Consider the following 18,057-nt stretch of genomic DNA (forward strand, 5'->3'; position numbering starts at 1 on the left):
TTACAGTGCCTCAACTTTGTAAGCGTGTTAGCGCACATGCATATGAATTATTATTATCGTCCAGGCAGTTTCTTAGTTTCTATAGATTACGTACTTCAATTTTTCTTCATACATTTTCAGAGCAATCACACTAAGGGTTGCGAAGACACTGTGCCTTCGTCAGAACAGATGAGACTTGTCGCCCAGCTAATGCTTGGTATAACTGCATGCATCTCCAGTTAAACAACAATGGAAACGAGTGAGTATAAAGTTTTTCCTCAGTGGAAATAGAACGGCGAATAATGCAATAATTTTCCAGTATGTGTGTAATACCATGAACGAACCAACCCTTTGTAACAGCTGTGGTCTGATATGACAAATTTAGAATTGTCACAGGCCTTTGTCTCCAGAGGGTGACCTGTTAACTAATTAGTACACACAGCAAGTGTCAAGGGCATGTTTTGTTACAACTGCAACAATACCTGAAGAAGGTACATTTATAGATTATAATAAAAGAAAATATTTTTTATATTTTTTTTGTAAGAAAGCCAGTTAACTATTAATCAAATGGTATTCCACGGCCAAGTTTAGCATATGCTGTGCTGCCAAGTTAGTTTTTATAGGGACTATGTTCAGATTCTACATGATTATTTTATAGCTTTAAAAATTGCAGATAATTTTATTTTTACAGTCAGTCTGTTGTCTACAAATAATGTACAGTAAGGCTTATAAACTATAAGATGCTTGCCTGTTTAATGTGCAAAATTTGTAAGGCACTGGTAGATTCATATTTACAATATATTTTTTTAATATCGTCATATTTCAAAGCCTCACACTTCATTGATCGTATCATCACTCCTCGTCATTACAACTCAGATCTGTTTGTCATCAATGCAGCAAATATAATCAAGCCAATACGAGTCAAATATTTCAACAGAGGTTTCCTTAAAGGACGTCGCAAAAGTTTTGTGGTGTACCAAAGTTACAAGTTTTTGGAAGTTTCAAAGTGTGATTAATATTTTGCAATGACGGGAGTTTTACTTACAAGTAAAAGAAATATTATAGGAATATCTCAGGAATATTCACAAGGTTGGCTTGGTGTAGGAAATGAAAAAGATCGTGGTATCAGTATAGATGTCTGCATCAAAATTAGGCATATTTGAATCATGAAATTTTGTACATAAAGTATTATTGGACAATCGATGGAAACATCACTATATCATTTTCGTTTTGTATTTTTCTTAATCACTATAATTTCTGAATGCTGATCAATTGTTTTATATTTTTTGAATTACTATTATCTCAAAATATTTCATAATTATTTCTCGTTTAATGTTTTTTCGTAATTGCTTTTAATTTCTGAATGCTCATTAAATTTTCATTTTGTGTTTGTTTAATTGCTATAATTTCAAATGATCATTTAATTTTGGTTTTGTGATTTTGTTAATTGCTATAATTTCCACATGCTAATGTAATCACTGGTAATGAGTCATACAAATGTTTTTGAAGCAATGTCAAACTGGTGCAGAAATAATTGAAGTTATATTAAAAGTGCATCAAAATTAAAAAAAAGTTTGTAATAACCTTGAAAGCACTATACTAAATAGGTTTCTCCTGTTGAAGCCTAATGGCATATGCTCCATTGGTTTTCTTGAGCAAATTCTGATGCAATTTAAAGACATGACGAAAAAGGACAACATATTATGTACAAAGGACCATCTGTAGTACACAATTTTTCTCATCTTATCAGTTGGGTCACAAAGTCCTGAATCTGATATATCATGTCAATCATGCATTTGATGGAAGACCATTTTACAATAATCACTTTAGAAATTCTTTGTCATAATAAATGAGTATGTTGTCCTAGAGCAATATTGAACTTAACCCTTCGGCCTTCCACCACCATGGTTTGGCCCAGACCCATTGTTATCAACGGTGAATGTGGACATTTTTACAGGGAATTGGGGATGAACAGGTTAAAGGACTGTCAGAGACACTGGCAGATGACTAGATATAGGTAACAAAGAGTTTGAAGAATACAGTCACGGTGGTTTGCTGTTTAAATCTGTCAGACATTCTGGCTGTTCGAAAAAGCATCTCATTGGAAGAAAGGAATTGTTGGATAAGAGAACCAGTCAGATAATTATTCGAAATTCATTTATTGTATTTGTTGATGATGATAAGTAAAACCAATATTTAGTTTATTAATATTACCGTAAAACGCATTGTCAGTCATTTTGCCAGACTTTTTGACGTCAGAGCCAGTTTGAATTCTCAACAATTGAAATTTTCAGTAATGAGGCATGGTTAATCACATCTTTAAACCCTAGTGACAAAAGACAGAAAATACTAAAGAAATATAAAAGAAGCTTGTTTGTCTGGAGTTACAGAGGTGTACATAAATAAATAAAGGTAATAAATAAAGAAAGAGAAAAGAAACAAACAGAAAGACTTGTATTTGCTTTACAATGTCATTTTGTGGTTGATATGCAGTTCCCTATGGATAACTCACAACATAAAACAAAGTGTCAACCCCAGATATAGTGCTGTACACTGTCAGAGTATGTGTAGACCAGTTGGTATTTGATTGAGGATTAATGCTTGCTGAAGTCAGCACCACAGAAACCAATACAGAGTTCTACACAACACATCATACAAATTGAGTAAAACTATGGACAAGCACTATAATCATCATGTTAATTTGAAGCTCCCTTTCCTATGCATGAAACCATTCAGGAAGAACAAAGGAGAAAATGATATGATCCTAAAATACTGTACAAACAACAGTACCACAATTAATTTAGCTGTACATACAGAGATCGGTAACTAGCTATACCAGAAAGAACAGTTGTAGTGCATGCGTTCAAACTTCATCATGACACTTTGCAACTGGTTCTATGGCATTACTGCAAGACAGGCATTCACTGGTATAGTAGCAAACTGCAGAATTTTTTTTTTAATATTTAGGATAAAATTCAAAAAGTTAAAAGTGAATTCTCTGTGTGTTCTGACTGGTACTCAAATTCAAACAGGTGAAATATCATGCAGAAGACATGTAAACCAAAATGAAAAAATGAATTTTTCTCCTGTTTATATGAATTTTAACGAAAAAACCCAAAAAAAATTGTCTAAGTAAGTTTTATTTGCAATCTAAATTTAACGAAATGTCACAATGCACATTTATATTCTTATTTTAATAAGATATTAACATTTGATAGACAATTAGGATTGTAATACCTATTGTTCAGTGAGTTCGTGCAGACCAGATGTTACTAATTGTGAAATTCCGGACTTATACCAAGGCATGTTATGCAGGTATCTTGAATGAGTAATAATTCTAATAACTAACTTAAGCTGACATAGGAATATGGTAGCTAAAAATAAAACAGCTTTATGGAATTTACAAATACAACTCAGTGGTTTTGTGAGACTTTTATCACTTACATTTCAAATCTAACATGTTTGTTGAAGTTGTTAAATCTCTGACATCATTTTATTGTTAGCACATGGTGTCCATCCGCCAGGCTGTAGCTATGCCTCAAGATAGAATATGCCATTGGAATAGAACAATTGTAGATATTCCAAGTCTTATTAGAATAGTGTAAAGCAATGTGATAACACACTTTCAGAGTGCATCTGAGCAAAATCAGAAACAGCCATGAGACGTCAGATTTTTGGAGTTACTCCTTGAAATCATCCCTTTCTTTCTCAAGTTTGAATTCTTGTATTTTTTGAATGCAAGTGAATTCAAGGTAATGATTTGAAATGGGCCAGAAATGCTAACTTTTGATGATTTTTTCACTATTTTTGTTTTTAATATCAACCATAATTCATTGTTCTACTCCCCAAAGCATGTTGATGTACACAGCATTCAGCTTGTCAACTCAGTATGTATGATGTGTAAACTTTGTTGTTATTGTTGACAATTGAATTCTACTCCAGACTAGAATTCAAAAATAAACAATAACAATGCATTTTACAACTTAAAAAAAGGATGTTAAGTAATATGAAACTAAGAAAAGGTTTCAACATTCTTTTGGGAGTAGAATGAGAACTTAAAATTGACATACAAAACAAAATAATAAAAATTCATTAAAAGTTAGTATTACTAGCCCCTTTAACTCTTGGTGTGTCATACATTTACGCAGCGTGTTACATCACAGAATTCAGAAATACAAATTGGGTTCACAAGATTTGAAAATGCTTCATTGACTCTGTCTTTGTCAAAAAGATTTATAACTTACAGTGTATGTACAAGAGAAATTTCTTTATGTACCCTAGAATGGATTATTTCTCTGTTCTATACAGTAAACCCCTGATTTAAAGTTGCAAGAGTCCCCTCTCTGGTAAGATTCAAATTTAATCAGTTAATGTTATGAAAATTTAAGCCTATCCGTACTTCAAGGCTCTTCTCTAAATTCTGCTGAAATTCGTGTCCAGAATAATAAAATGTACAAACTTTGTATACAAACTTTTTACAGTATGTGAATACAACAGGAACCAAAACCTAAGGATAAAGCTGCCTAAAAAGTAGACAAATTTTCACTACAAGACTAGAGTAAATATTTTTGGCATTGCTAAAATTTAGCAACCACATGCACTTAATCCTGGAATGATGCTGTAACTTGTGTATAGTTATGGTAGTGTGGGCATGGAAACTGAAAGACTTAACTTTTGCTCAAACTTTCCATTAGGAAGCTTTAAATCAATCTCTTTGAAAATCAATAATAAGAGTAGAGGTCTCTGGGCAAATTTTGTTACTAGAGAAACAAATTCCCTAAAATTAACCAAAATATGAAATTCCAAGAAGCTGCCATGCCAGTGTTAACTCAATGGGGAAAAATTAAATTTTTGATTTTCACACAATAAGACTGTGAAAACTTCATTTTATCCAAGAACTTCAACATTGGCCCACATCAGTGGTAGATCAGAAACTGAGAGTCGGAATATCTGTCCCCGAGGTACATTTTATCTGAATGAGACAGTAAGTAGTACAGGCAAGAGGATTGTGACCCTTTGCCTGTGCTTGCTGACTATTTATGTAAATGTATCAGTGACCGGTTCAGTCATTTACTCTCTGAATACACACAGCCCTTCAGAAGTTATACAATCTACAGGTATCTGTACCTGCATATGTACTAACGCAAGGCTGTGAGTACCATACTTGTAACCAATGAAACCGACACTTCTCAAATATCAGTATGTGTAATTCAAGCAGAACATACTCAAAAATACAATTGAAAAATTATGCACTAAGGGTTTCACTTTAGAAATACATGTGTTTGTGTTTTTAATATGCAAATAGGAAATATTGTATGTTCCGCATCATTACATTGTGGTTTCACTTGATCTTGTTGTTTTACTACCTTTACCCCAAAGATCCAGATATTTGTTTCTCAACTGTCTGTCATACAGCACGCCCTGAGTAAATATTTGATATTTATTTTCGTTCTGGCTATCGTAAAATTTTGTGAGAATCTGTTGTTTAATAGCAGATGTCTGCATGCTCATACAGTCAGATATCAACATGATCAACATGACAATTGCCTGGTGGTATGTAATTTGTGAAACTGGAAAGATGTTGACTTTACCAGTATTCATTACACATCCACAGCTCCCAACCTTGTTGCCTCCATTGTTTTGGAGGTCGCTGCTTGTGTTACCTTGATGATAGGAGAGGTAACCAATATTTCCTCTGCTCTGGGCAATTTATGGTCACCTGAGTGCCGTCCCTAATACAGTGAGGCTTATTTATGTTTAAGATGGCAACAGCAGCATAGGATCAACATAGCGTCCATCATCTCCCTGTACTACATGTATGCTGTTGATACTGTAAAAAATCAAAATACAAGTATTTCACAACATTCAAAGATATTTCATGTGTAGATGCTTCATTTGTTTAAGATGTGATTTTGGTTTGAAGATATTAAGTATAGAAGATAGAAAGATTAAATGAGGTAAGAACTGTGGAAATTGTTGTAATTCAACTATTAGTTGAGTTACAACTACCATACTCGTTCGAGTATAAGCCCCCGGTTCGGCAACACTAAACAGCGGTAAAACTAGGGGAGGGGCTTATACTCGAGCAACCCCATGTTATCTGCCATGGACGCTTAATTTATGCTAATTTTATGCACGATTTTTTTCAACACCACTCGATCTTTCTATCGCTTTCAAAATCGACTTACTCTTCCAAAGAAATTGATTATACAATCTCTGAATACAGAAGTGACATTTTGGTGAAATTTCAGCATCGAAAAAAACCTAAACTTGAAACAAAGACGTCATGTATGCTGCTGATCAACAGTAATGTGAACACACATGCATTGCCTACACGGAAAGGCAACTCAATATTCCAGTATCAAACTGTCTACATTTTGTGAAAACAACAACATAGCAGTGAAAATTGTAATAGTCACCAGGAAAATCTTCACAAATGAAAGGATAATTGCTTCAAACAAAAGAAACTGCATGTTTCCAGCATGAAAACATCGTGGCCGTGAATGAAAATGAACAATGGCCGACGTGAGTGAGACTATTCTATTTAGGGGACGGGGGTGAGCAGAGTCAAAGAATCAAGATAGTACTGGGAAAACGTGTCATTTTCCTTACGATGCTGTCAAGGGAACTCCAGTTTCCCATTGTTTTAACATCTTTTAATAGTTTCTTTATTATCTAAAAGTAATTTTACCAAGTTAAATGACCAAATATACTCTCGTAACCTTTCTGTATTTGAGTTACACTAGGGTAGGGGCTTATACACGGATGTAATGCATTTTCTAAAATCCTCTGAAATCAGTAGGGGGGCTTATACATGAGCAGGGGCTTATACTCGGACGAGTACGGTATTTCCACATTTCTTAGCTCATTTAATACTTTCTATCTTCTGTACTTAATATCTTCAAAACAAAAATGAATAACTTAGAAAGTACTTGTCAGGTTGCTTGAATTTGCATTTTGTGTATACATGCAAATTTTTTGGTAGATTTGTTTATTTTATACTGGTATCTACAATTTGCTACTTTTGCTGATTCATGTTGTCATAATTTCAATTTTTTTATTCAGAAATCTTATCAGAAGAGACTAACCCAGTTACCTTTGAAATTAGTATGTATATTCCTAGAAAGTTCTCATTCAGGTTTGTTGGAATTGTGACATATTTAGAAGGGTATTTCTCAATTTTTGAAATTTAGTTTGCTAGTTCTCAGGGATCTTCTATTTGTTCAAATCGAGACAAACTAAATGATACAATGTACCAGTTCTGTTTTTCAGAGATATTTTTGTCCTGTTTGATCACAACATGTTCCTTTCTCAGAGTACCAGGTACTTTATGCTTTATGGCTGTAAAATTGACATGCAGATTGCTAGAAATACTTTCATTTAGGTTGATCTAAATAAAACATGAGAAGACTAGCAACATTGTTGTTTTATGTATATTGTCCTAGCTCTACTCTCAGCCAACATGATCAAGCTGACCCTTCAAACAGGTAATGTTCCATCACTGTAAGTTGGCATCATTACACGTCTGTCAATTAGTGCATCCCTCAAAAAACTGCTAGGCCTAGATCTTTCACATTTGGTTTTGGATTGTCTCACTCAGGTAATAAAAATAATCTTACTTTTTTCATTTTGATGAAAAAAAATCATTTACATTTTTTCTCATAAACTTGTAATAATTTAAGATCAGCTGTCTAATAGTATTCAAGTTTGTGATTATACTCTACTAAGATGCGAGGGGTACCTTATTCAGATTTGAGCCAATGCAGATAGATGTGAATTTTTCTGTATTTGAAGAATTTCTTCCTCATTTCGTTAAAGAACAGTGTAGTTTTTCAATTATTCCCAGCCGCATAATCACAAGCGCTGTTCCTGTTTTCATATTTGATTTATTTTATTTGATTGTGATCTCTGGATGATTTAACCTATTAGACTCCAAAAATTGATTTTCACAATGATAATTGGCTTGTTGTTGACGCCTATAGTGCAGTCATTATGATAACAAATCTTTTAGAATGTGTCCTGAACGGCTGCAAAATGTTGCTTTCTTGAAGGTTGCACCCAGAAACTTTTTGTGTATTTTCTCCCTCTTCATATTATTTGAAGGTCAGATATGGTAATATATCTGTTCACTTCAATGTGCAGATACAAAATGATGATCCAATCCTTCTCAGGAGCAGATATTCAGACTCAAATTTTACAATTCTTTTCTGATCTACCATTTGTGTGGGCTCATTTTGAAGGCTGTGGAATAAATAGTTTACACCATCTTGGTTTTTTGAAAATTGAAAATTTAATTTTCTTCCAATAGAGTTAACACAGAGATGGCTGCCATTTTGAATTCCACATATCGGTAAATTTAAGGTAAATTGTTCTTGTGGTGCCAAAACTTATATGGTGACCCTTTGATTTTTATTCTTGATTTTGAAAGAAATAATTGAAGTTTTTCTTTAGGAAAGTTTCAGCAAAAGTTTTGAGGTATGTACTACCTTTAAAGTTCTGTTCAATTTATGACAACTTCAGAAATACAGTAGTTTTCAATTGTCCTATCGATCATATGTACTGGTAATTTTATGGCTGTCAAGTACATCGTAAGGTTCTTTTGATGGTCAAACTCCTTTGAAAATTCAGTTTATACATTGTTCATACAATCACAAGCCAACACTCATCAGTATGCCATAGTGTCATTGACATAAATTTACAAAAAACTGCTTATCTCAGTTCCTGTATGTGGCACAGTGTGTAGCTAGAAAGCTGCAGGTTAACTTGTGTCAAGGATAGAGTTTCAGTTCCTGCTTAGGGAAAAGTTTCCTGTAGTCCGATCTTCCATGATTATGACCCATTGTCCGTTTTTGGAGGGCTTTAGAAAGTAGCAGCTGATCTCAGATCATCATGTGTCATTGTCTTCAGAATCACATGGTGTGAATCAAAAGAGTTTTCGAAAGTTGTCGATAGTGTACTATTGCTGTAACCACTGAGTTAAATTGGCTCCTGAGTTACCACAGAGACAAGAAGTCTGTTTCAATATTTCATTGACTTTGCTTCCTGGCAGTGTGTTATACCATATTTTCCGTTATGTAAAGGTATGTACAGTACTATGTTTCTCACATTGCTCAACGATAGATAGTAGTTCTCTGCTAAATTGAGTTTTGACAGGCAAGAGAAAAAAATGTTACACGACTCTGTCAACTTCCTTCTGATTGAGTTATCCAGCTTTCCTGGAAAGAATATAGAATCATAAATACCAATATATTGAGTTTTTCCTTTTGGTTTTCCTCAATGTGAGCTTGCTTCAGGAACTTTGGTGATCATCCACCCACTTAATGAGTATTATTCCGAGCATAAATGTTATTAACCTTTAAACAAACATTGAAAGTTTGCTGTGGCAGGTCATAGTGTCAACTTGTTTAATCATCAACTGAGAAGGAAGTAGGAATGTGACTTTGGAGCATTTTATCATTGTATTGCAATTTTAATATGTGTATTCAACAGAAGTATTTGACGTGTAAGCATTAGTGTGTGATCTAGCATTACTCTGTTGCCTAATCAGTAACTTTTTATGGACTTATGATATGAGATACATTGTCTCTCTGAAAATAGATAGGTATACGAATCGGGTTTGTGCTAAGACATCACTGCTGCCCTCTATTGACAAGATCGGAAACTGACTTGTAAGAAGGTGTTTCTTGATAGGGAAGAATTTATTATAAAACTTTGCTAAAACTGAACCCCTTCATTTTCCAATGTGGTGTTTGTGTTTTATCTTTAAAGTACGTATAGCTTATTTCGTAATTTTCCCAAATCTATGTATATGAGCTAATTTTTTAAGAATTTGATAACTTTTTTATAAGGTTTGAATTTTTGTACATGTTTTGCTGATAGTGGTATTGTTGTTAGCATGATTTTTGCCATTGGGCCAGCAAAATGGCCTGGATGCTGCCCTCAAATTCATCAAGTTTTGTAATTCAAGTGAGCCTGAATCACCTTAACATTTTGAGACTGCAGTAAGTGAAGAAGAGGCTTGTAGTGGCTGTGAAAACATATCATGTGTGGCGCAACGCCAACAAAATGTTGTGTTTGCTTCCACATACTTGTCAATCCAGACTAAACCATGGCAACTTCTGTTTTTCTACAGACATATCACAAAATGTTAATGTCTGTATATCTGTAGAATAATTTACACTGTGAGATTCAGAATATTGAATTTACCAGCATCTTCATGATCTCAGTGATAATGTTAGAACAACCCTGTATGGAAACATTCTGGAGGTGGCGTTTCTGTGGTTGGGTTTTGCAAGCTCAAAAATTTCCAAAATGGAAAACCACAATACTGCATCATTTTTGTAAAGGACACACAATGAGAGACAAAGTTATTATAATTTTTTTGCAGTTTGCAACTTCTTGATATTTAAAGTAAAGTATCAAATCATTCATTAAAGCAAATAAGTTTCATTTTCCCAAAGATTGTCATTTGAAGCAAAATCTACACAAGGATATTTGCAAAATGCAAATTACATAAAAGCTTATATTTTTTATTTAGCTTGGTCATTTGCACAGATAATATGATACAGCAACTGATTGCCCTGTTAAATACCAGAGTTATAAGTCTGAGTGGAAACCCCAACATCTTGAAGGCTAGCATTATTTTCTTCTGGAATAATTCTTTTTATTTTTATTTGTGGCTCAATGCATTTTACTCTTTGGCACTAAGTTGTAACTTCAATTCTTCTCTATTTTTATCATGTAACCTCTGACAATTACCTACTGTGACCATCAATATTTTTTCTCATTGATATGCTACACCAGATACTTTTTTGATTCAGAAATGAAAAATGAAAGATATTATACAATAGATTAAACTTCCTCCTGAATAAATCATGTCACACTTGTATTAGTGAGAATCAAAGCGTTGTTAGAGTGCCACGTATACTTTGCAGTTCATCTAGTCAGTAGTTTCAAGTATTTTTGTTGTATATGTTTGCCTGATATTCAACATCCTCAATATCTGTAACTTCAACTTTGTGTCAGATTCTTCTTCAACATCTTTTTTACAATAATAGTTTATAGAGGCACGATGGATAATGAAGCTAACTATTAATCTTTTAATATGATTAACAATTTAATGACTGTTTGCTCAGTTCTTGTCATTTGCAACAAGATTGATCACTTCTTTGTCATTATGATGTAGCATTATGTGACCTTTTGAAGAGTCAATTAAGTTACCTGTGATATGACCTTCAAACGTTTGAAGTGGAGAAAAAGACGCAAGAAATGGAGACAATGGAATTCTGAAATTACTTTGAGATTGCATGGTCCATGAGATAGTGACAAAATAATAGTTCAAAGGGCCAGGTTTTTTGTTGCATCAGCTTTATCTCTGCACAAATTGGTTAATTTGATACAAGTTTCATAGGAGAACAAAGGAATAATATCATATTAATAGTCAATGTCAACGTGGACTGATGCGAAAATTGAGGATTGAGGACAGTCTGCTTTAGGCCATGGCTATCAATGGACAAGACTATGTAAAGGTCACTTGAGGTTCTTCCATTGTTAATATTCTCAGTGTCCGTCACTACGGTATTCCGGCAGGTATTTTTAGCCTTGAAAAACAGGATATACCAAAATATTATTCAGCCTGTTTTGACACTGACATTGTGATAGTACAGATGAACCTGTTGCTTCTATACATTTGTACATTTCAATGGCATCTAGAACAACTTGCAGCCTTGATGTTAATATTCCTCCTCCGAAGTGGAACGTTATTCCCAAAAGTTTTAGATTGTTTCTGCTGTACTTACTGAAAAAATAATGTAATCTTCATTTTGAACAAAGAGAAATCTAAGATTAATATCGAAGATTAATTGGAAAGTCTCCATATCAAGACTGTTGGCAATTTTGGCTTCTGATTTGATTTGAATTTCATTTCAAGTTTATTTGATTGTTTCTGCTGTACTTACTTACAAAAATTACAGGGTCTTCATTTTAAATAGAAAGAAATCTAAAATTAATCTGACAGTCTTCACATTAAAGTGGCACTCCCATTTGGTAATATTTTTAAAACACATTTTTTTAGTGCCAACGGTCGATATTTGACGTGGCGACAGCGCGCGGAACACTAGATATCGATAAAAACATGTCTTCAAAAAAGTAAAAGTTTGAATTCCGGTGGCCCACCTGAATTCAGCTTCCGAACATCGAACGTTTGGCACTGGGGCCATTGTCAACTAAGCTATGGAGTACGAGTCTACACTGACGCTGCTGTACGCCACAGTATCACTTGCCTCGGTGATCGGTCAAGCCCCGTGGGAGAAAGCTGAGTCTTACTTACTTGGTGATAAAACGAAAAACAATTTTTGCTGATTCCACCAGAATTCGCATAGGTGACTAGCCCAGTTACGTGCGGTTGATACATAGCGGCCACCGTGTGGTATGCATAGACGCATACCACACGCGGCGAACCACACGTACTGTGTGGCAGACGACAAAATGTAGTCATCGGAGGCGGCTAATATTTAACACGTAAAAACTTATGTTTATGTGGTATTGGTTAAAATTATAATACAACTGATTTAGAATAATGACAACGACAAAGCTAAGAAGAAGATTTCAAAAACTGACCTGTGGTAAAGGCATAATGCTGTATATAAAATCTTCGCAGTAGGAGGTAAAATTGCATTGCTCAAACTTATTATGGACTCCCTAGAATATCATCAATCAGCAGAACAACAAACGTTCGGTGGATTTCACGTCATAATCAGAAACGATCGTAAAACTTCGGGATGTGAAAAATACGCTCGGGAAATGACATGTTTTTTATCGATATCTCGCATATCCGCGCGCAGTTGCCATGTCAAATATCGACCGTTGGCATTAAAAAAATGTGTTTTAAAAATGTTACCAAATGGGAGTGCCTCTTTAAAGTGTTGATATTAACAGGACAATTCAAGCTTCTGATTTAACTTTCAATTCACAAGTTTCCTATACCCACACTGAACAGTCAATTCACAATCATGATACAACCCTGGTAGCATATGTGCCTACAAGGATATCGGAGCCATGCCCACTTTGTCGTAATAATCTAGCAGCTTGTAGGTTACCTTTATTATTTAAAAGTGAAAACTGCCGTGTGAGATCATGTTGAACTGTAACGCAGCTTAGAGTTCTGTAGTAATGGGCTGATTTTCTTTCAAAGTCCATGGTAAGTTTTACGGCAACTCCTTCAATACTTGTAATGTATGATATATTATACCAGGAAAATAATCTAATGACTGTGTAGCGTTTTTTTCTAGCAACAGATAAAGCACAGTATAAGCTTGAAGTTACTTTACTGTGTAATACACAGGAACAGAAATTGTTCCTGAAATTTGAGAAGGATCAAAATCATAGTTCCGGTAGACAATAATAGAGCACACTGGTAGGCCTTCTATAAACCAGAAGTGTATCATACTCAGTCTGCTTGTTTTAAAGGCTGCATATACATACCGGTACAGTACTTCTGCAAGTGCACCTTAAAATGCACAAAGTGACAACGGGGTCCTGAATAAACAGTATGTTTCCATGTGGCCTAATTGAGTCACAAAAGATCAGAGGCAGATCGATTTACATCAAGGCAGTCATATATTATTGCGCCTGTTCAACAAAGAAATGAGCAGAAAAAATATTATAAAAATTTCTTATCATTTTTAATTCCAATGTCATAGAATGTTATCCAAATATTGAAAGTTTTCACAACTAGGTTAACTTTTTTTGGACAAGTCTGTCACAGTGTGTGAAAACTTACATCTATTTAGTTTGAAAACATTATCATTCTACTACCACAGAAAGTTTAACCCAATTGTACAACCCAGCTGTTGCAGCTGACCTGCAGTGACCTCATAAGATTCACTGTGATTGGCTCGTTTCTGTTGGTGTTTTTGCTCTGTTAAACCAATTTTTGAATTTGTACAAGAGGTGCATTTAATCACATTATCGATGAGATTGTCCTTCAACCTCAGTAGGCTTTTTTGCTTGTCCCCAGCTTGTGATTATCTTCATTATTCCAAGCCATCGCTTCACTGATGTCTGAAAAAGAGGAGGATTATATACAGCTGTAGCTGGATTTTAGTATTGAGTACCGGTATGTCCTTGAAACAGGTCAAGGCCTTTTATTGTGGTTTTCAGTGAAGTTTCAAATCCATAAATAATATGCTGCCAGGTAGAGATCTAGAATACACCGTAAAATACACATGGAGATAACACAGTCTTTTTTATTTTATTTAGCCCATCATCCAACGGGTGCTAGCCCATTTACAGGATGAGGTACCCATAACCCACTACCCCAACTGAGGAGTAAAGTGCCTTGCTCAAGGGCACAACGCCAAACTAGAGTCTCTAATTCACCGTCTTCTGACAGTGAATCCGCTACTCAGGATCTATCAGGACTTGAACTGGGTCTCGAACTCACCATCCTCTGATAATGAGTCCGTTACCCTAACCACTAGTCCATGGTGCCTCCCATCTATATAGGTCTAACATTACTAACACAGCGGGCTGCATATCCATTTTTACTAGTCGTTCAATTGAAGCTCCCAGCAATTATCAAAAATCAATTAATTGAAGATTCCTTTGTAACTGTGTAACAGACCTAATGACATTAATTGCAAATAGTAATTGGTGACTTATATGACCTTTCATTAAATGCCAACATGTTATCAAAGTATTGTCAAGAGCCCTTTCATAAGGCAACTTTAAACTGTCATTTATCTACAAAGATAGGTTTGCTATGGAAACAGTCATTAAAATTTGTAGCAGTGGTGATTCTTTGCTCCCATTTGATCAGAATTTGTCCATACACATATGTAATGCAATAATTATTATCCCAAGATTGGTGGATTTCAGTAGAATCCTGGGAATCTATCAAGGATGCTTATATTAGATATCTAATATGATAAATTTTCACATCCAAGAATTTGAATATCTAATATACTATATTTGCATTTTTGCAAAGATTTGATTGAAATGTTCTCAGTAACTAATGAACGAAACTGAAAACCTTTTGGCAAGTAGTTCTCTTGACAAAAAATCAATAGAAATACATTCATTAAATAAAAAAACAGCATGTTTTGAGGACTAGCATCTATATCTGTCTGACTTTAGTACATGACACTTAGTCCAAGCACAGCCAATAGACAAACAGGCAGGCGTATATACCGGTCTACTGTATATGGACACGTATACATATGCCTTGGTATACAGTTTATGACACACATTTTGAATAGAAATGTATGTGGTCTTTAGTGAGATACATGTAACATCTTGATCATCATTCAAATGCAAAATCTCTGAATGATCATGTGGATGTCAAATCCATATGATAGCACAAGATGGTAAATATGACAACATGAAATCCAGTGAGTAAGACTACATGATGAACAAGTGTTACTTTCCAAAGCATGAAGATCATCAAAAACCTCCTGAAATATTGATCATTTGCTTACCAACACAAAATGTTTTTGGATTAAACAAAAGACAACAAAGACAGTTTAAGCAGTATGCTGATCAGATACCAACATATATTTTGAGTCTGCCACATGTATACTTAGAAACGATGTCTTTTGTGTACTGTAATAGATTTGTGGAGCTGTCTAACAGCTGAAACTGCATATATATATATATATATATATATATATATATATATATATATATATATATATATATATATATATATATATATATATATATATATATATATATATATATATATATATATATATATATATACAGGGTTTTCTCTCGACTGCGCGATTGCGCAAATTGCGCATTTCGAGTCATTGTCTGCCCTGAAAAAGTCACTGACTGCGCGAAAATCGCGCACAGAACACAGCAAGCAAAGGCGTCCACATATATTGATATATGAGGATGACCAAAGCACATAGTACAGCGAACTGTGTGAATGAATGATGGAAGTTGGGAAACTTCGAGCTTTAGCATTGTGTAGGCACGTGTATAGCAATGCAACACTATCGTTTGATCGGCGCATGGGGATCGGTGCATATTTTCATGGATTTAAGCCCCCTAAATTCGGATCAAATCGTATCCGAGGGAACATGTATGTCAAATCCTGAGTCGGGGAAACTTGTAGGTGACAATTAGACAGAAGATAGACAGCAGCCGAGCACAACAAAAGCTGACAAACGTCATCATGTCGATGTTTATGCATATGTGCTGCATACGACAAATACGACACAACTGAACTGGGTGACGATCGTAATGATATCAAGGAAGCGCTTCATAAGAAGGCAAAATTCACATCAAAAGTGACTGCCCCCTAAAATGTCAAGTCTGCCCCCTAATTTTGATGAATGGGGCAGAAAGTGCCCCTTTTAATGAACATGCAGAGAAAACACTGATATATATATATATATATATATATATATATATATATATATATATATATATATATATATATATATATATATATATATATATATATATATATATATATATATATATATATAAAACCCAGTCAAAAATACTGTTCACAGTAAGCTTCATAGAGGGCGCTCTCATACCTCAAATTGGGACAGTATGAAAATGCATTATGAAATTTTGCAATATTTTTAAGAGGAAAACAAACAAGCAACATGCCAGCTAGTCCATGCTTGAATTCAGAATTTCCACATTACAATTGTGTAAATATGGTGTGGGAATCATAACACTGTTCTGTGTAATATTTCTTCGTTGTAAGAATGTAATAATATTTCAGGACAATTACTGGCAATGAATCTTATTGTGCAAGAAAAAACACAGTGTTAATTTTAGTGACAATGATGAAATTAAATTGATTTCGGAGGGTGAAATCAGGATAGTGGCATTGGGGGTAATGAGGTTAAGATGCCGTGCGTTTATCTCTTCCATGGATTCGTGGCTGTGTATTGACTCTGCAGAAATGACTAATGATGCCGATGTATGCAGCTGAGTCAGTACCCTGGAATACAATGAGTACATATACTTATGCATGCATTTTTAATGGCCTGAGTGAAAAAGAAGGCCAAAAAAATAAAACCCTGAGAATATCATTCATGTTAACTGGGTCCCTCCAGGCATCAATTTGCTTGAAATGCATCGTGGAAAACATTTCAGCTGTTGTAAGATTGAACAGACTTTGAAGATTTGGATGAAAAAAACAAGCATTGCATGATTCTAGTGCAGTAAAATGTCATGAAATTTTGACCTTTAAAAGAAGGGATTCCCAGTTTGTGAATTCTGTCTCGATTTTAGCTTTCACTGATCCTACTATCACGAAATGGCACAATCGGGTCAGGTCAAGGTAAACCAATTTTGCATTTTTTTGTGATGTGTATTTCACTCATAAATGCAAAGGTTTTCTTTTGTGCTTCAGTGCCTGTAGTATCAAAGCAGTGATACATGCTTGCCGTCGTCTTTTCTTTGAGTTTTAATATCGACAGCACAAAACTGTTTTTTTTTTAAATATAGTACATGACAAATCAGGACATTTGATCTCATTTCAAGGCAGTTTTAAATTTTTCATAGTAATGCACTTTGGAAGGGACAATCAGGGTTATCTGAATAAGCATTTGAAAACGCTAACTGACATCAGTCTGTTGCCATGGCAGCCAAGGAGCCTCTCCCTGGACCCAACCAAGTAATCCTGTTATATACTACTTTTGTTTTTCCTGCAATTATTTTAATATCAATTGTCGTAAAAGCAAAGACATCAAATGTTGAAAGGGATCAATAAAAAATATGCTATAATTCAAACTTCTCGGAAATCGATTGTTGGATCTCAATAAACGAGCAAATAATAGTACTAGTATTTTCCCTTGCAAAATTTTCAGTTTTTTTTACAATGATATTTGTTTGTCTTTTTTTATTGACTTGGGTAATATGGTTATAGTTTACTCTCCAGATTAAAAGTAATTACATTGTATTTACATACAGATGACCATATGTGACCCACTTTGCACAGACTTGAATAGATTCAACTTGGTATCACCTTGTCTGACCCTTGGAGAAAATCACATACGTGACATCACACGACAGATATCTCATCAAAATAAGAAGCATCAAAGATGGATG

At 34.5% G+C, this 18,057-nt stretch overlaps 1 protein-coding gene across 3 annotated transcripts in view; it reads left to right on the forward strand.

Moving 5' to 3' along the window:
* The window catches only part of LOC139150226 (ras guanyl-releasing protein 3-like), a 71,194-nt gene that overhangs the window by 2,247 nt on the left and 50,890 nt on the right, over window positions 1-18,057 (forward strand). For 2 of the 3 annotated variants that reach the window (XM_070722461.1, XM_070722459.1), the window contains exon 2: window positions 121-238. The gene's annotated coding sequence lies outside the window, so the exon portion shown is untranslated. Of the gene's footprint in view, window positions 1-120; window positions 239-8,772; window positions 9,060-18,057 lie in introns of those variants that run through there. The other variant, XM_070722462.1, reaches the window with a different exon arrangement.

Source organism: Ptychodera flava, chromosome 14, assembly GCF_041260155.1.
Source record: "Ptychodera flava strain L36383 chromosome 14, AS_Pfla_20210202, whole genome shotgun sequence".
NCBI lineage: Eukaryota > Metazoa > Hemichordata > Enteropneusta > Ptychoderidae > Ptychodera > Ptychodera flava.